This window comes from Myotis lucifugus, unplaced genomic scaffold (genome assembly GCF_000147115.1).
Source record: "Myotis lucifugus unplaced genomic scaffold, Myoluc2.0 scaffold_0, whole genome shotgun sequence".
Taxonomy (NCBI): Eukaryota; Metazoa; Chordata; class Mammalia; order Chiroptera; family Vespertilionidae; genus Myotis; species Myotis lucifugus.
In genome coordinates this window covers 3,288,975-3,309,466 of record NW_005871048.1, presented here as the reverse complement: position 1 = coordinate 3,309,466, position 20,492 = coordinate 3,288,975, and the positions used below count along the sequence as shown (strand labels likewise).

The 20,492-nt window shown below is 40.9% G+C and overlaps 1 protein-coding gene across 2 annotated transcripts in view; it reads right to left on the bottom strand.

The window, feature by feature from the left end:
* Positions 1 to 19,811, bottom strand: part of MARCH3 (membrane associated ring-CH-type finger 3) — a 135,699-nt gene extending 115,888 nt beyond the window's left edge. The window contains exon 1 of one of the 2 annotated variants that reach the window (XM_023764270.1): positions 19,588 to 19,811. The gene's annotated coding sequence lies outside the window, so the exon portion shown is untranslated. The remainder of the gene's footprint in view (positions 1 to 19,587) is intronic. The other variant, XM_006081076.3, reaches the window with a different exon arrangement.
* Between the last annotated feature and the right edge of the window lie 681 nt (positions 19,812 to 20,492).

Here is a 20,492-nt window from a genome sequence, read left to right as displayed (position 1 = left end):
CATCTAGTAGTGGCTTACCAAAAAGAAGCACTTAGTGTATTTCATTGGTGAAACACAAATGAACAAATACAATAGGTTAGATCTAACAACTTACAAATTTAAAACAAGTGTTTTTCCCTCCATAACGTGCTTTAACACAGTATTTGTTTCTTCAAGATTTCAGTAATATCTTTAATAATACTTTCAACAGCATTTTCTGGCAGAGAAACTCATTTTAGATAGTTTTCAACATATTATATTATCTGGTCTTGTATTAGGTGAAAGAACATGTATTGCCTCAAGATGTGTGCTTTTAACTTTTACATACAAGTTAGAAAACTTCACAAGAGGCTTCACAACACTATTTAGTTTAGTGAAATTTTATAAAGATTAGAAGGTAAATTTTAACGTTGGATTTAAAAAATTGCAGAGGTTATTCTCCAGGTTTTTAAAAATCATTCATTATTTAAAAATCATAATCATTCATTATTTCTATTACAAAATTTCTCAAGGCAAAGTATACATTTCCTTCCAATATGTGCATTCTTAATGACAATAGATATAAATCCTTATTTCAGTTAGCCGTCTTGATAATTTTGAGATTTGGGGGCTAACTTCTGGTCAAAACTGACTGTATTAGTAGTTTTTTTAACTCATGACTAAAAAAACTTGTCCTAAAAGGACATGTTAACTCCTCCATTTCATACTGTTCCCTTGTGCTTGCTTGTAAAATTAGTGATATCTTCAATCCACATTTTGTTTTTGTCTTTGCCAGAATCTTTTAAAGCTACTTCTTTTGTTTATTTTGTTGTTGTTGGGGGCTAGCTTAAATGGAACAAATTAATATTCTGCAAATAAACTTAACTGGACACATATAAATGCAATGCAACATGCTACAGATAAGTGAGGGGCCAGTCACTTACCTGTTTTTTGAGGGTAACCTACTGCTCTCTCAGAACCCAGGGCCTTCTGACATAAAGAACAGGAGAGGGTGCAAATGTCAACTCATATATAGTAATAAAACTTAATTTTTCTTATTTTGGGGGTATTAAAAATAAGTAAAAGTTCTAGTATTTTCTCCTCACATCCCAGTGGTTTATCTTGCAAACTCCACTTTGAAAATCTTTAGTGCTATTTCCAAATCAAAAATTAAAAATTATGGATGGTCTGTTAGACTGGCACTGGCTCTCATTGTTTGACTGCTCAAAGAGTTCCTGGATAATCCCTGAACTTCTGTTCGCTGATAACTCCGGAGACACCCTCCATCCAAAAGCCCACTGAATGAGGAATAAAGGCAGGTTATCGGGGTGGGTTTTCTCCTGCCATCGCCTAGAACAGTGGTTCTCAACCTTCTGGCCCTTTAAATACAGTTCCTCATGTTGTGACCCCCAACCATAAAATTATTTTCGTTGCTACTTTATAACTGTAATTTTGCTACTGTTATGACTCGTAATGTAAATATCTGATATGCAGGATGGTCTTAGGCGACCCCTGTGAAAGGGTCGTTCGACCGCCAAAGGGGTCGCGACCCACAGGTTGAGAACCGCTGACCTAGAAGGTAGTCTGATTGACTTCACCAAGAATAATTGGATACGGTTCGCAAGTCTCTGTCCCCATGTTAGACTATATTCACCCCTCAAACGGACTGGCAGTTTTCAGCCTCAACAGACATCAAAACATGTGATTGTGAGGTGTTGCAAAATTATTCAGCACACACGCACTTCGCTTAGAAGCAATGACAGCTGCAAGTGGGAGGGAAGTGACGGGGTCATGTGTTTTCACGGTTGTTCTTCTGGACAGCTCTATTTTGTCTATTTTGTGTGGGAAGAAGAAACAAATTGTATCTCTTATATGGAAGGGAAAAGTTTTCTAAATTTAGAGTCTTTTATCACCTGGATTATTTCCTTTGAACATGTTTTTCTACAATTGCCACGCTGAAGGCAGGGGCTCAGGGAGTCTCGTGTGCTCGAATGCAGCCAGCGGTAACAAAGTCATATGCCAGGCAACTGGCCAGACAACCCAGTTCAGTGACCAAAGCCTATTTCAAGGGTCTGAAAGGACAGTCATAAACATCTAGAAGAAATTATTTGTCACAAGATCTTGGTTACCTATAGGTAAAGTCTCTTAAAGCACTAGCAACAACATAGGTAAGTTTTAAAATTAAGACAGGGCCAAAAGATGAATTTGTCCAAATTTCCTCCATGAAAACACTAGCTTCTCTCCTGTTCTTCAAGAACTCTTAAAAAGGAGATTCTAAAGCCTCTAATTCCTTTTATTTTTATTTTTTAAAACCCTCACTCGAGGATATTTTTCCATTGATTTTTAGAGAGAGTGGAAGAGAGAGGGAAAGACAGAGAGAAACATTGATGATGGAGAAACACATTGATTGGTTGCCTCCTGCACGCACCCTGACCAGGGCCCGGGCCGGGTAGGAGCCAGCAACCCAACCAAGGTATGTGCCCTTGACTGATATCGAACACGGAGCGCTTCAGTCCACAGGCCGACGCTCTATCCACTCAGCCAAACTGACTAGGGCTCTAATTCCTTTTAGAGGTCAACCGCTCTCACGACCAGACTCTTTCAAAGGCTATGGATAACTCACCCTTAAGAAGTTAACTTGATTAGTTCTGTCTGTGTTTGAGGAAAGGGAGGTGTAGAGAATATAGATGCCATTCAGTATCTCTTTCTTTGGAAAAAAAAAAAAAAGTCTTGTTAACAAAAAGAAAAACAAAAAGAAAAATGATCCAATCTAGGTTGTTTTCAGTATTTCAGAGATTTCACCATTATCTGTCATCAGAGAGACTAAAGATAATAAGAGGTTATTTGTATTTACCTCAGTTAAAAGTATACCATTTTCATTAGGTCTTTTAGAAAGTGACAAGATGGCCCTTACAAATGAAGTTTTTATTTGTGCTACTTCTTTGCCCACAGATTTATAAGCACTGGTATTGTGTTTCCTATATGAAGGGACAGAGGTTATTAACTGTGGATCCTGACTGGATTCCTGTTACATGTTTGCATACTGAATTCCCTGTCTTTATTTTCCCATGAAACTAGATCCTCCATGCCCCACCAATCCCAACCACTCCACCCTGTTGCCCCTCAAAAGTCTTGCTTCTTCTTACATGCAACTTGCTTGGAATTTGTGATTAAACTATATTTGAACTCTTCCATATAAACAGGTAAAAAAAAAATCAGCCAAAATAGCAACATAAGCAGCCAACTAGTAATCTGGCGAGTATTGCCCTTAAGATTAAAAGTTATCAACTAGAAAATTTTTACATCTTTTTCCCTACAAAAGGAAAAATAGACAAACAGGCTTGAAAGATGAATAGAATCATATAGTGTTAACACTGGAGCAAATCCATAAAAATGATCCAGTTTTCTGTTCCTTTCCCAGAAGAGGAACATAAGGCCCAGAAAGGAGCCTCGTGACTCACTCCACTCCCACCTGTAGTCAGAGGCAGAGCCGGGACCAGGCTCAGGGTTCTGACTGGGGTCGAAGCAGAATGAGGGACCTGGCCATCTGGTTATTTACACTGAAATCGAAGAGAAATCTCATAGCCGTAACTGAAATTAGATAACCAATTTCATAAGGTGGTAAAGAGTTCCAAAGGCATACAACATTTAAAATATTTATTAGTTATTCATACATATTTGAAACTAGAAAAGGGATCTTTAAAAGATTTCAAAGCAAAAATCTATTTCAGACACCCTAAATATTTTCCAGCAGGTTCCCACCAGCCTCTGTCGCTGACATTCTTGGACAGAGGCCTAGGAAATGAGCTAGGCCAACCAACTCGCTTCATGATGGGTGAGAACCAGGCACAACTAGGCCCGATTGCCACATCACATATATTTTCTCCATTCAGGACCCAACAGACTTCTAACTGCCAATTAAAAACCACTCCCAGTATTTTCATCCCAGATGATTATCTGTGACAGTTGTGCTTCCAACCCCCTTTCCAACATCCTGTCCTTGGATCAGGCATAACATCTAAGCTCTGTGTTTAAGCTAGAGAAGGAATAAAGACTAAAAGCACTGCCAAAATACTCTTTGCTGTGAGTCTCCACACCACTTCCTTTCTTAAAAGTTATAACCTGCATGAAATAATCCTAGTTCAAAGTAGAGTGTTTTAATCTACATTAGTGACCTCTGAAAATCTGAGCCTAGAAAGGCCTCTGAGGTTCAAGAGATAAAACTATCCACACAGAATACATGGGTTCCATAAGCCAGGGTACTTTTCTGAAGGACTCTGTGCTGGAAGTGAATGAAATAATCGACGCTCTAATGACAGATTCAAATTTAATCATCTCGGCATGCCTCCATCTACTCATCCAAATAACTGCTGGCTCTTTGGGCTTGTGTTCAACTGCTTAATCTAGTGTGTGGGGGATGGCTTCTCTCAGAATCCAAGGCTCTATCTTGGTTTGGCCCCCCAAAGTAAGGTCTTCTCTCTCATTGGGGCAGACACAGGAGAATGCTTCCCCCCTTTTATTGAAAGAGAAAATGTTGTAGATTTTATTTTATTTAAAAAAAAATTTTATTGAATTTATTGGGGTGACATTAGTTAATAAAATTATATAGGTTTCCAGTTTACAGTTCTATAATACATCATCTGTACACTGTATTCTGTGTTTACCACCCAAAGGCAGGTCTCCTTCATCACCATTTGCCCCCCTTTACCCTCTTCTACCTCCCCCCACCCCTCTCTGGTAATCACCATACTGTTGTCTGTGTCTATGAGGTTTTGGTTTTTTTTCTTAATCCCTTCACCTTTTTCACCCAGCCCCCTCAAACCCCCTCCCCTCTGACAGCTGTCAGTCTGTTCTGTCAGATAGATGAGATTTTAAGAGAATTCATTTTTGACTGGTTTCTTATTCCTTGTTAGTGATTTCAAACACCAGGTAAATCTATAGCTATAACTGTATATAGCTGATCACTGCTTCCCATTTATACTTTTAGAATGTAAAGGCTGCCATTTTAATTGGTATTCAGAGGTCTGCCAATGTGCAAACCCAAGCAGTTCAGTTAATTTACCCATTGGAAAAGTGAGTTATCTAGAAACAAAAGGGAATGACAGATTAAAAGGCTATCTTTGCTAATACTTTTGAATTGGGCTAAAGTTAGTTATACCCTGTTGAGTCCTTTCACTTCTTAGGATGAACAATGTAGCAAGCATGGCGAGACATATTGCTTGGGCCTCTAATCTTAGCTGTAACATTTCCTGTCTCCTGTTCTACCATCAATAGTGACCTACTTGCTATACCATGTGATTTTCCAACTGGAGCTTTTGATGCTCACACATGGGAAACACAATTACTTTTATATTTAGCACAAAGTGTAGCCATGAAACATTTCAAATGATTTCCAGTTCAAGATATCCACATTAATTTTATTTTGAGGTAACTTATTTTGCTTTGTCATTTAGAGACATAATAGTTGTAACTCATTAAAAACAAAGCTTTCACTTTAAAAAATAAAAAAGCCACCTGTGAAAAATGCTACATTATATCAGTATCTAATAAATTGAAAACTAACTGGCAAAAAGTAAAATAATCATGTCCTAGTTACTCATCTTGTTTGAGGAACTGGACAAATAAGACTCTTGTTGAAAGTGATAGGGAACAACACTGCGGGTATTACTTAGGTTTGCAATCCTTAGAAAATTGAAAACAACTTATTAATGAGGATAGAACAGTAGACAAAAACTAACACTTAGAAAAACAAACAAAAAAACTAACACTCAGAAATGGAATAGAGGTGTACAAAAAAGAGAAAACAACAGGATGTGTTGGTAAAACTATGGGTAAAATTAAAACTCACTAAAGAACAATGCATAATAAGATTATGAGTACCTAGCAAGAAACCCTTACAATAAAACAAAAAAACTGAGAGTAACTCAGGAAAGTTGATTTACCAGGCAAAGTAAAACTGTCATACACAGTTTTCAAAATTAAGAAGAAAGTCATTATTGCAAACTCATGTATGTATGTAACATAGCAAATGACTATTCAAAATGTTGTCTTTTCTGGTTAGTTTTGATCCACAAACCTTAAAGGGTCTAACACTCTAATGAAGAATACTTGTTCCATGTCACTTGTGAATAAGCAAATTCCCCTCACTCAACCAAATCTCCAAAACAGATGTCAGGAGACTGCAATGCCCCTATTTAAGTGAATTTCCAAAACTCTGTGCTACACCAGCTCAAAAGCAGCTGCTTTTGTGAATCATAAAGAACCTTTCAAAGCATAGTATTCACACATGGAAAAGCACATGTTCTACTTTGCCTCCGCCAGAGAAACCTCACTGCCACCCCCTCACCCAAGTACTTGGGAAATATTCCAGCCATGTGTGTGTGCCCATTATGGATTCTTTCTCCTTGCTACTGCTTTTACTATACATTTTCTATAACCTCATGCTGTTTCCTACCCACACAGCTTAGCAAGAAAGGGGGAAAAAAGGGCTTTTTTTTGAGCAATAAAAGGGCCAGTCCACTGTATACGAAAACTACCCTGTCAAACAGGCTCTCAAGAGCTTACATAGACCAGGCACCTGCCTAACTTAAACAATGATGATACGCTGACCCAGCCCTTTAATTACCGATCTCATTGTTACTTGGATCTTGATGGATTCTAACCCAGTCATACACCCATGTCTAACCAGGTTATAAACTGAGGAAGAAAGAGGTCCCCACCATGATACTCAGGAAGAAAGTACAATGTGAACAGCAAAACACCCTTTTCCCTTTCTTCCCCCTTGTCTGATGCAAACCAGAAAAACAATCTGGAAGGAGCCAGATTAAAAATTACTCTCAAATATGATGTATTCTACTCACCATAAAATTTCTATCTGTTTTTGGAAATCTGATACAGGGAGTTTAGCTGAGAAATATATTTCATAGTAAGTGACTCTAACAGGTTTTTGTGAGTGGGAACCCCAGAAGGCAGAACACTGTCAGCTGGGTTTAGGCTGATAATCTGCACAGAGAAATACCCTATAGGTTGCAAGGTCACCTGGGAAAAGATCCAGGACAGATGGGCAGGTAGGAGGGGAATGTGAGGTTCTCGTCAAAGTTGAAATGACGATTTATTTAGTTGAGTGGTAAAGTCACACAGCAAACCTCAGAAAATAATGGCTCACAACATATTTAGCAAATGACCAAGCAACCCTCAGAATGACAAGGAAAGAAAGAACATTAAGGCACGTACTTTGGTGGAAAAGGGCCTAAGCTGAATGTGAAAGAAAAGGGACCTCGGAGGGGGCACTCGGCTTCACTTCTGTCAGTCCCTTCCAAATTAATATGTGAGGTAAAGCTAGTTTTCAATTTTCACCTTTATAATTTCCTCAAACTAATTAAGTTCTAAGAATAAAATTTATTAGATACGAGTTCAAATGAAAAATTATGTGTAAGCAGAGAATACAATTTTATTTAAGTGAATTTGCTACTGCAAGTTATCATGTCATTATAATTCTCCCAATTTACATTTATCCTTATATGTATACCTTCATATTTAAAGGTTTATACCCAATTAAAGGAGTTGGCATCCTTATAACTATAATCAACATAAAACCTAAAGTTAAAAGTATTATTCAAATTTTCCTCTTGTATTCATGTAATTCTGCTGTAGTAGTAAGTCTATCTTTTCTCTAGAGAAAGAGAGGAGAGAGAAAGAAAAACAAGTTTTGTTAAGTTTTCAAATTTTATAGGAAAAAAGCTAAGGTGCATATACTCAGCTCAAATGACAATCAGCATCCCACTTTATTCCTACTGGAAAAGAAAAAGACTGTCTATGAATTATTAGATATCAAAACTTCTAAATATTCATCTTTTCATCAACTTATGCACTTGCTTGCTCATTCATTTTATAGGGTCTCATGGAACTTATATTCTAGTTGGGAAGACAGACAAAACCAAGTACACAAAACAAGGTTGTGGCAAGTATCATAAAAGAAACAAAAATAGGGAAGAAACAGAGAATTGGGGTGTGGGTGTGGGCCTCAGATTAGATGGAATAGTGCTGAGAGGTGCCTGTGAAGAGGAGCCCTTAATGGAACGGATGTAGCGGGACAAACCTAAGATGTGTGATCCAAGCAGACAGAACAGGATCAGAGGTGGTAATGGGACTGGCTTATCAGACAAACAGGAAGCTAATGTGATTAGAAAACTGAATTAGGCAAGAGGGTAAGAAATGAGGTCACAGAGATGGGCAGGGCTCATCACTTAGGCCTTGCCATAGTCTTGGGACTATCTTCCAAGGCAAAGGAAAGCCATGGAGAGCAGAAAAGGGACATGAGTAAATGAACCTGAGTCTAAATCCTAGCTTATCCACTCAGCAGTTATGTGACCTAAGCAAATTACTAGCTCCTCTTGGATGCTCAATTCCTACTTTATAAGAGTACTCAATAAATAATGGCCAATTACAATCATCAAAAATTATCATTATTGTTAATGCTATGATATGTAAAGAAAGTTAATAAAAATGTTTACATTCAAATAGACCTATACTGCAAAATAACATATCAGAAATTTAGAATTATTGTGAAATAAGCAAATTATTTTAATATTTTTTATTCAGTAAAAATCATCTACTTAAAGAGTACAAATAGACATAAATTAGTACATTCAAAATTATTAGGGTTTATTGTGGTTCTAATCAGAATAATTATTGATCTTGGTTCATTTCTCTGTCCTTAATTAGTCTTCATTGTGGCTTTTTTCTCCCTGTTAACCCAGCCTTGCCATTTTGTGTCCAGGAATGTGTAGCTCATGCAGTTCATGGTATCTACCAAACGATACAGCAGTCATAAAGGGAATTTTATAGTTACTTTCCAAGCCCGCCAATATCTATTGCCCCCTCATTTCCACACACATACTTTTTTTTTTACTAACAGAATCCTGATTTTGTTCAAATTCACCTCCTTTCTTCCTCAGGCAGTGATGATTGATCTTCTCACTAGTGACCAATTTACAGGTAAGAATGTGATCCCATTCTGATCAATGAGATGAGAAGAGAGGTCTTCTTAGATTCTTCTTTGTAATGTTTTCATATTTTTCAAAAAGAGACCCTGGAACCAGGCCAGTGTTGCTCAGTGGTTGAGCCTCAACCTCTGAACCAGGAGGTCACAGTTCGATTCCCGGTCAGGGCACATGCCAGGGTTTCAGGCTTGATTCCCAGTAGGGAGGCAGTGGATTAATGATTCTCTCTCATCATTGATGTTTCTATATCTCACTCCCTTTCTCTTCCTCTCTGAAATCAATAAAAAAACATATCTTTTTTGTAAAAAGAGACCCTGGCCCTAGCCGGTTTGGCTCAGTAGTTAGAGCATTGGCCTGCAGACCAAAGGATCCTGGGTTCAATTCTGGTCAAGGGCACATATCTCAGTTGCAGGCTTCTGCCCGGCCCAGGCCCTGGTTGGGGTACAGGAGGCAACCAATCGATGTGTTTCTCCCACATCGATATTTCTGTCTTTCCCTCTCTCTTCCACTCTCTCTAAAAATCAATGGAAAAATATCGTCGGGTGAGGATTTTTTTTTTTTTAAAGAGAAACTGTGGAAGAAGGTATCCATTTTCTGTGCTCTAGATATTGACATGCTTGCAAATGATATCTGAACAACTATAGCCATCTTGTAAAGAACCAGTCTTAGGATGAACTGGTGTGAGGACAACAGAGGCAGAGACATGAAAGAACCTGTATCCCTGATGATACCACTGTGTCACTGAATCAACCAATCCTGCTTCTCACATGGATACTACACTTCCCTTACTGTTAAAGTTAACTTGAGTTGGAGTCTTGTGTTTTGTCCAGAAGGTCTCCTAGCAGAACATTTCCATTCAGCAACATCACTAATTTCTTTGTCTCTGGGATGGTCTAGGAATGTAACTAGGACTTCTGATTCTTGTTCAGTGAACTCCAGAAACCTGGGTATGGGAAGATACAGAATTTTAACTGGTCATCCAGAAAAGCCTGGGGGAAAACAACCCTAGAAATCACAAGAAGATGGTACTATGGCATGGGTAGCTGGTACTAAATGGCCCCTCTCTCTGTCTTTGACTTTCTCGGTTTGTTTAAAAGCTTTGACATTCACCTGGCTGGCATGGCTCAGTGGTTGAGGGTTGGCCTTTGAACCAGGATGTCATGCTTCGATTCCCAGGGCACATGCCTGGGTTGTGGACTCAATCCCCAGTGTAGGGCATGCAGGAGGCAGCAATGATTTTCTCTCATCATTGATGTTTTTCTCTCTCTCTCTCCCTCTCCCTTCCTCTCTGAAATCAATGAAAATATATTTTAAAAAAACAACTTTGACTTTTACCTCCCACTTGCCCAGACACCTGTTTTTCCCCCCAAGACCTAAATGAAGTACATAAGGCTACCGATTGTGAGCCCTTATCCAATTACAAGAATTTCAGTAGAGACCACGTAGGACTAGCACAGATCCCAGGCACAAGGCAGATGTTAAGGAAGGAGAAGCAGCTTCACATTCCACTGGGATAAGAGGATTAAGGGGCAGAAGCACTCCAGAGAAGAGGTGCAACATTATGGTTTGTAGTCAGGAGGCAGACATGCCTGAAAAAGAAGGGGGAAATACCATGATCATCAAAGGACAATGGCTGATTTTTCTTTTTTCAGCTATGTAGAATTATCTTAAAGTTGGAAATATTTGAGCCCAGTAAAAGAAAATATCCATCAAGAAAAAAAAAAGCATAGAGCATGGAAAAAAGGGATGGAGTGGGATTATTGCTTGGGGAGCTGCTGTGAGGGTTGGGAATGAAGAAAAAGAAAAGATCACTTCAATGTCTAAAGGTTCATAATAAGCAAAAAAGCCGTATGGTTTGAAACCAAATTAACCATTCCAGTCTTATAAGCATTTTCCTACAAGAAAATTATAGAATTATAAATTTAGCACATACTAGAGAGCGGAAAATGTAATGCACACAGATTTCATAATTCAGTGCCATATTTGAAAAACATTACTTAGAAAATGGAGTGAACATTATAACAGGGGAAGATTTCCTAAGAGACCATAATTAAAACAGGATATAAATGGTGTCTTAGCTCTTGAAAGGGTCACTATCAAAATTCCATTTAGTGTCTTAATTACTAATCTGTAGCAAAAATGGAAATACATTCAATGTGAGGATGGTATCTAACTGTGACATGTTGTCTGGGTCAGGAAAGTGGTAGGAGAATATCTGGAGAGGTTAGAAACAACCCAACTTAAGGAGGTAGATCAGGAAAAGAAACCTGAAACCCCCAAAATAAAAATTAAATTAAATAACTGAAGGAGAGAAAACTAAAACATACTGGAAATAATTCGTAAGGGAAAGAAAAAAGTGACAATAGCTACAAGGCAATAACCCAGCCTCTCTGGAGACATAGGCCATACATGATTAGTTAGAACAACAAAGTAAGAATTTATCAAGAAAGGGTGCACCAATCCACATGTTCTGCTATTAAAGGTATCAGAGTAGCCCTACCTTTCTTTTCCCTATTCTGTGGGTACCTGTTTTGGTTTTTGTAGAAAGCTTCCTCTCCTTGGTTGTAATGAATATGCCTTGCTAGTCGAGACTTGTGATCTTGTTTCTTAATGATTAAAAAGTACACAGGAGGTGGTAAGAGTGATTAGGAGGATAAGGGAGGTGTCACTGGCAAGCATGGGTAAGGCTGGTAAAAACTGAGGTTTTGTGAGACTAATTACTTTTACACTCTGTAAGGTTGTCAGAACATGTAATATCCTGCATTAGTGTGATCTTTTTCTTAGCATCAGAAAAATACACTGGAATGCTATAGAAAAGTCCTTTGAAAATGTTCAAAAATGCAGTTACTCCCAAAGGATAAGATTCATGGTAATACTGATTATAATAGAGCTTTTATAAAGTAGAGTTCTTACCTGAACAGAGGGAAGGAGAATGTCAAAAAAAAGGAAAACACTGGAGGGTGGGGCTAAACGAAGGAGAAAAGTTGGAATTGGGGAAACTTAGAAGGTTACGGATGAGAACATTCTGTGAGAATCTCTGTTTGTGTAACATATTCGCAAAGTAGAAGAGGAAGATTTGGTATTTGAGACACCTGAAAGCAGACATGAGAAATTACCAAAGCAAGACTCCACAGAGAGAACCTCCACTGGTGGCAGGGAAGGGGCTGAACAGTATGTTCTACAGACGTTTGCCACTACCCCTCCCCTGAGCCTTCCTCAAGGCCTCCCAGCCCCAGCTCCTACGTGAAAGCAGAAGCCCTGGGATGTGCAGGGGCAGGTGCTCCTGACTTATAAGATCCAAAAGAAACCAGAATTTGAGTCCCTGACCTAATCTAGAGTTGCTCATCTTCTCTGTTACTTTGAACACCTACTAGTAAATAACTTTATATGTAATCACTCAGTTTTCTAATGATATTTTCTTGGCAGGGCTGAGAAGAAAGCACCTATGTTAAGTAAGGCTTAATGTCCCAGATGATACAGTCATTTAGAGTCTGTGAAGACCTAACGAAAAAGGGCTATCCTAAGGGCCCTGTCCTCAGGCAGTGAGGCTTAATCAGCTGATCCATAATCTGCACAGGGACACATGATCAGTACATGACCTCAGTAACCCAGCTCCGAGGTAAGAACCATGCCATAAAAATGACTATCTATGGGGCGCTTCCCGAACAAAAGAGATTTATAAATGAAAACTATTATGAAAGTTAGTTCTAAAATCAAAACTACTGACTTTTTAAAAAAGCTTCTCACAACAAATGTCAAGTTTCCCCATTATGCTGAGCTTTGGATGTCAGCAGCCTCTAGGCCCAGCACCACCTTGTTCCTCCAAAGCCCCCAAACCTCCCATGGCCAAAGCTAGCTGGTCACCTCCACTAGGCGGTGAAAGGAACCAAGCCATCTGAGACTTCAAAAGATAGAGTGAGAAAAACAAACAAAAAGACAAAAAGAAAGAAAAAAAGATATGAGAGTGAGGACGTCCCAAGTCTCAAAAGGGGGCCCATGGGTTAGCTGCCTTTTCAAAATATGACAAGGGGTATGGGAACAAAAAAGGAACGAGGGGAGAGGGCCTAGGCTAGGGGGAGTGTTGGAGATACTCGTGAAGAAGACACAACAGGGAGGTGGTGAGAGAAAGGCAAGGCAGGAATGAAGAGGAGGGACTTTGAGGATGGGGGCGGCGGGAATAGGTGATACTTATATGAAATGCCGAGACTGGTGCTAACGTCGAAAGCCTGGCACTTGGATTGCTACAGCTAACATTCATACTTTTGGTGAATATCTTTGTCATATCCTTTCAAGGCCTTGTAAGTGTTCACTTGAAATTCTTTGTAGCCTCTAGTAGTGCACCTAGCAACTATTTCTTGAATACCCCTTCTGGAGAAGCTACAAGATGAGAGGTGTGGTCCCTGCCCTCAAGGGGATCTCTATCCAGAGGGGCTGATTACAGGAAATAAGGGCCCTGCTGACTGTATGCAAGCAGGCCAAAGAAGGACATGGAAAAGCTTCCTATAGTAGGTGCTAATACATGAATTGCTCTTTGAGTTAGCTAACAGAGAAGAGGTGCTACCCATGATAGATACTCTATTACTATTTGTTAATTAAATTAAGTCTATTCTAATTTGTAATGATTGTCTGGTAGATACTAGTAGTTCAAGGATTAGGAGCTAGTTCTTATCACTAAAATTATCTTATCAATTAAAAAGATAAATCTATCCATTTTAGTGTCTAGACCTAGGGGCATAATCTAAAAAAAAACCACACACCCTTATCTTTGGATGAGGTGGAGAGTGCAATCATAATTTTTCTAATTATGAGGCATCTTCTTGTTCTACTAATTTCATAGTAAAAAGTTTTAAAAGCTTTTGAAAAAAATCACATTTTGCTCACTTAAAATATGTGTGTGTATTTTAGCATAAAATATATTTGGCAGCTGCTAACATAATTTGATGGCTATGCCCTGCAAAAACTTGATTTCTTTTTAATCAAATTTTTAGAACCATACTGGGTTTCTTGCCAGTGCTGCGATAGTGAGCAATAAATACATCATTAGATTAATGGTGGTCTGATGATGGATTGCTCAAAAGATAGTTCTAGCCAAGAAGAATAAGCCCAGAAGTGTCATTGTGCAGAGATTAATAAAATATTGTTTAAAACATAGATATTGAGTTAATACAACAGGGAAGAAAACACTGCAAAATAGAAAGGAACAGCCCTGGGTTTATAATGTAGCATAGTAATATTGATCATGGACTTTTCTGAGTACTCTAGAGCAGCCACACTATTATATATGCCTCTGATTAGACCCAGAGATGAGAAGGAAAAAGTTATAAAAAAAGAAACTAACCAGAGGAAGGCCTGCTGCTGTAATAAATTATTTAAAGCAAGCAGGGCAAGCGGGTTGTGAAGACAATATAAAACAGAATCAATGCCCCCAAGAAACCCCAAACCATCAGCACCTCTATAAATTTCTTACCATCCTGGCTGGCATTTTACTGGAGGTATTTTTTTCTCACCACTCTCCCCATCCCATCCCACCACGACCCTTCACTTTTTGCCAGCTCTTTTCTCAGTGCTTAACATTTGTTTTTCTTCTGTAACCCAGGATGCTGTCTTCAGTTCTATTTCTCAGGCTGTATCAGAAGAGTGTCTGTACGGCCACAGATGAGTGCATCTGTCACTTCATTCATAAATTTCCCACGGAAACTATAAGCTGGGATTATCTAATGTGATACACTTATCAACATAACTTTAATACTATACCTATTTTTATTTTTTCTTACTATTGTTACAGTTAAATCCACAAAATTAAAACCAGTGTAAAACTTCTATATCTCACTACCTGTTCTATATTAGAAGATGTTACTGGACGCAAAAAAAAACAACAACAAAAAAACCACCACCACAAAGTGAACGCAGGAGTTTAAGGAGAATTTTGGAGGAGAATTATGGCTAAAATTTTAGTATTAGGAACTGTTACAAGGGCAAATTGTGTGGCTCAGTTGGTTGGGCATCATCCTGTGCACCAAAAGGTTACCAGTTTCGATTCCTGGTCAGGGTACATGTTTCCCATGTACTTTGATCCCCAGTAGGGGGCATGCAACTGATCGATGCTCCTTGATGTTCCATTCTCCCATATTGATGTTTCTCTCTCTGTCCCTTTCCCTTCCTCTCTCTCTAAAAATCAATAAATATATCAAAAAAACAAAAAACAAACCAACAACAAACAAACCAACAAACAAGGGCAGGTTGATTTGAAAAGGGATTTTTTCATAAGTAGATTTTTCCATGGGCAGAAGAATATATGGAAAGAAAGGTCAAAACTTGAAAAAAAATTGTCAAATTCTTTTTGCCACAGGTATCCCACGGCAAAAAAAAAGAACCCTCGCCAAAACAACAAAACAAAACAAAACCCCCCAAACCCCAAAACAAAACCAAAACCAAACCAAAATTGCAAAACTGTTGCTTAGAAGCTTACAATGACCTATGACCCAGTTTCAAGAAAAGTAGCATTCTACTGTTGTTTTTAACTAGCACAAATCAGTCCCACTGCATCATCAGGGGCTGAAATTATACCTTAGGCTTTAAAAATTTTTAGGTCCATCCAATCATTCAGAAACTGGTCAAGTGAAATATAAGCAACTGTATCCTGCCAGCCTAAAAACATTATTAGCAGCATGACTCAACAGGCAAACACGACAGGTCTAAAATATTAGTGAAAAAAAAATTCAACATATAGGCTTTACTACCATTGTGCTCTGTGACCTTTAGCAAATTATTTGCCATGGTGGGTCAAGGCTGGCTGGTTAAGGTCAGGTTCATTGAACCAATGATCATATATGGTAGTTAGTTTTATAAAGAAAACTGTTCAAAAAAAAAAGAAAAAAAAAAGAAAACTGTCCCGAGGTCATATTCAATATTTAAAAAATGCAAAGGAAGGTAAAAAAATAAAAACTATAGATGATATAAATGACTAAGCAGAACTTTATTATCTCACTACGATGCTAAATAACAACAATTCAAAACATAAGGCCAACTTCTCAGTTATTGGTGTCATCTTTGTGAAAAACAGGATCTAAATATTATTATCTTTTGGTGGTTGCTGTTTGCTCATCTGTAACAAAGTCGGGGGAAAGATCATGGTACTCAAAGGATGAAGGTAAGCGACCTATAAACATGCCTGTCAAGTGCTCCTTAAAACAGAAATTGCTCTGTAAAAGTTCCTGTAATGATGCAGGGGCCTGGGACAATCCAAGATCAGTTTCCCAGCCTACCCACATCCTTTTGTCCTCAGGGAAGTAAATATTCTGGGCACTGCGGACCTCTGAGAAGTCATTTGGTTTTTTAGGTACTTGGATGGTAGAAAGAGGAAAGGGCAACAACTTCTCATAGATCCTTTCTCTGTTAAACCTTTTCTAGGAGCCTTAAATTGAGAATTATGCCAGTCTGAAATGGGAGAACTGAATTTAAACATTGGTATCAAACTATACATTAAAAAACACAAATTGGCAATAATTAATAAATCGAAATTTACACTGATTTGTAAGGTGAGATGGCAATCAATTCTCAACTCATCACTCTGTGATGCTGAGAAGATCTATGTACCCAATTAGATGGGACAGCTCAAAGTACTTCTAAGATGACTTTCTGAAAATAAGATCCCCAGTGTCTCTGGGTGGTTGGCTTGGGACACTCCTGACAGGGAAGCAAGCCAGCTACAGCTTCCCAAGAAGATCCTTGACCTTGGATAAGTTGATACTAGCCCTGCTGAGGTTCTAGCCCCCAACCTGGAACAACTTTAAAGTATCAAAGGTGGCTCCCAAGGGCTAGGATTCATCTAACCTCCAAGGAGAAATTCCCAGGAATGTAAATTAGGACTGGCAAAGTCATCCTGGAGACCCCAGAGATCCACTGGATTTGGAGTAGAGAATGAAACGACTAAGACTGGGGCAGGGTCTTAAATTACCTGCTTCCCCAGACAGACTTCCTTAGAATTGGGGCTAACCTGGAATGGGGATAGCTGAGGTTTCCCAAACAGTTCTGAACACAGGACAAAAGGTACCACTGTTGAAAACAGAGAATTAAAGTGTTACCTATAAATTTCACAAGGCCAGTAAATGTCACCTGGAAATTTTGAAACAAATATTTGTTAAATCAAGTTATAGAGGATATTGTTTTTTATATCAAGAATCACTCGGGGGTGCTTGTTAAAAAGCAGATTCCTAAGCCCCACCCCAGACTCGAATCCCAGAGATTGGAGTCCAGCCTATAAAATGAATTTCTAAGGAACAACCCAATTGACTCAGATGACTCATATCAAGGCATGACAGTTATTACGTCCATGTAGTCCATCAGCAATTTAAAGACAGATTAGGGATTTGCACATTTTCCCCCGAAATATTTAAGTACCATAAAAATGAAAACAATACTTCTCATGATGAGTTCGTAAGAACCATTGCAGTTTATTCTGCAACATATAATGAACACCATTATTAAAATATAATTATGAGCATAAAATTATTGGGAAAGTATCAACTATGCTTCACAAAAACATTGCCTTTATTTTGTCACCAAAAAATAATTATGCTATTAAAGGAATTTATAGTTTTTTTAAGTATCAGTCATTTGGCTCCAGGAATTTATTAAGCTGCTAAGCCCCTCCCATATCCTTTTACTCATCAGAATTTTTGTGATAAAGGTTTTTATTATTTTTTAAACTATAAATTGTAAACCATTGCAACTAGTGATTAGGCTGACTATGAATTTATATGCAAGTTATAAATTCCTAAAAACACATTGCATTAGAATTAGTAAGGCAGTCTTAACTCTAACAAATTAAGTAGCCTCTGCAATAAAGCTCTGTTTACTTCTATTAATGATTTTTTTGGGGTGCAAAATGATTCGGTTGTAATGCATTCTCTTAAGAAGCAAAAGAACACAGTTTCTAAAATACATGCTACTGCAAAGCAGTAAACCAGTGTTGCATGGTGATGTGACAAGAACCACATTTCTTTCCTAGAGGGATTTTTTTTCTCCTCCCATAAACTCCCCTCCCCAAATCATGGCTATAATTATTTCACAAAATGCGGTTTGCCATTTCTGAAGAGTCAAACACTCTTTTTCTTCCTCACCCAAATCACAAGTTCAGGCTGAATACTGAATGAAAATAGAACTTGAGAGGCAGGCTTTGTTTGTAGCATGTTTCTACTAAGGGTTGCCCCCTACCCACGCTCCATCCTAGGGCCCCCACTGAAGTGTACATGTTATGTTTTAACAGATGGGCCGGCTGGCGGCTGCAGGGCTGTAAAATAGGAACGTGGAATCTGCACCGAATGGTACTGAACTGAATGCTCATAAAGTTCATGGACATATACTGACCCAGACAGACCAGGCAGATCCAGACATGCTTACACTCATTGTAAACCCCACAGATGAGAGGGTCCATCTCTCCACCCAGGGGAAGTTCAAGGTTGCTTCCCTCTGCATATATCTCTACTTCATTCACCTGTCAATTTTATACGCACACATATATGTACACACACATATATGCACATCTACATATGCAAACACACACATGGATAGCTAGCTATGTATCTCAACCTTTTTATATATTTTCAAAGACCAAAATATTCCCAAATTCGGATCCCAAGTCTCCAGACCAAGTACTCTCAATAAGCTCTCTTTCACGTCAAATAAGAATTACAAGAAAATATTGTATTCAATTCTATTGAGTCCACAGATAATATAAAATACATGTATGTAACTGCCCTCAGAAAAACCAGCTGCTTTTACTCCTTATCATTAAGATTAAAAAAAAAAAAAGTCTATCCCAGACTGAGTCACAAATGAAGTGTCAGGTTTAACCTTAAATCCTGTTGTCAGTTCCTGTCACAACTTCATCACTTAAACACACAGGTGCTCAGGCAAACGCCACTCGACCAGCCTGGTGGTTCATTTCACGGTCTGGTCCAGTGCTCCCGGGGGCTCCGGGCACCGGGACAGACAGGGGCTCCCCCCGGTGCTGACGACGCCTTTGGACACACCTGGCAGCGACGTGGAGGTCCGAGCACCCCGCGAGGGATGCGGATTCCAGTGCTGGTAGAAAGTCATTACTTCCCAAAGTTTAATATCCGTGCTGTCATTTCCACCCAATAACTGCAAAAACACCGAAGCCCCAGCTACAGAACCTGACTGGTTACTTAAGTTCTCTGACGGTTGAAGACCCACCCGAACCCCAAGATCGCTGGCTCGGGCTCCAGATCAGACGCGGACTCGGGGTGATCGCAATTTCCAGGAACCCGTGCGCAAGCCATCGAGGAACCGCGGCGCAGAGGCCGACCCAGCGGGCGTGCCGCGGCCGCAGAGAGCCAGGGGCCACATCCCTGGGCAACCCGGGGTGGCCCTAACCACACGCCAAGTTCGCGTGCACGCAGAGTCGCGTCCCGGGCAGTTGCGACGCTCTGAAACAAGAAGTTCTGGAGTCGGGAATCCGGCGAGGAGTCCATCCCTCCCAGCCCTGGCTCCCCACAGCGGCCGCCCTCGGACAGGCGCGCCGACGCGCCCCAGGACGCGTCCAGTCCCCCGGCTCGCAGAACAGCTCCGAGAGGCGCCGCCAGCCTGCGCGCCGAGCACTCACCCTGGTCGCCAAGTCCCGATCGCAAACCAACGCCTCTGCTGCGGGTCCTGAATCCCAAGTTGCCCCGAAGCAGCGACGGCTCTCGCCCTAGCGGAGCGGGGCGGATCGGCTCGGGCAGGCACCTCCGAGAGAGCACGACCAGCCCGCGGCCGCCCCGGCTCAGCAGCCGCCCGGAGCGCTCTGACAATTCAGGGACCGGCTCGGCGAATGAGGCGGACCTCCCGGCTGAGGAGACCTGGCTCCGGAGGGAGGCGGGGCCGGGAGGCGGGAGGGGCGGGGCCAGCCTCGGGTCGCCCCCGCAGGGTGGGTGCCCCAACCCGTGACTGGTGGATCCGACAGCCAATCGTAGAGGCGCTAGGGCCAGGGGAAGCCGGGGGCGGGGCCGAGCGCCCGACTCCGCCCCGTCGCCTTGGGCCCAATAGCCGCCTCGGAGGGCTGAGGGGGACGCGCCGGCGGCCGGCGCGACGGCTGTGGTGAGGCGCCTGGGTTGCGGCTGCGGAGGGACCCGGGCGCTCCGGGGGGAAAGTGGGGTCCCCGAAAGGCTGAGAAAGGCCGGAGCCCCCGCGAATCTTTTCGGTGTGGAGCGAGAAACCCCCCCGCAGCGCGGGCCGAGGCCGGGCAGACAACACCCATACCCGGCGCCCGCAGGAGGCGCGGGATTTGGCTGCTTCCAAGCAGCCCCAGGAGTCGGGGGAAGCCAACCCCCGAAGAGGGGGAGCCCCGCGCGGGGTCGCCCAGCCTCCCGCGGAGGCCCGGCCTGGAACTGAGAACTCTGGGCTCCCCGGAAAACGTTCTGATTGTGGTCTGTGGATACCCCCGAAACAAAACTCTGACACCTCCAACCTCTCGGCAAGTTCACCACCCGGCCCCTCCGCACCCCGCCCGCCACACCCCTGGCGGCGGGG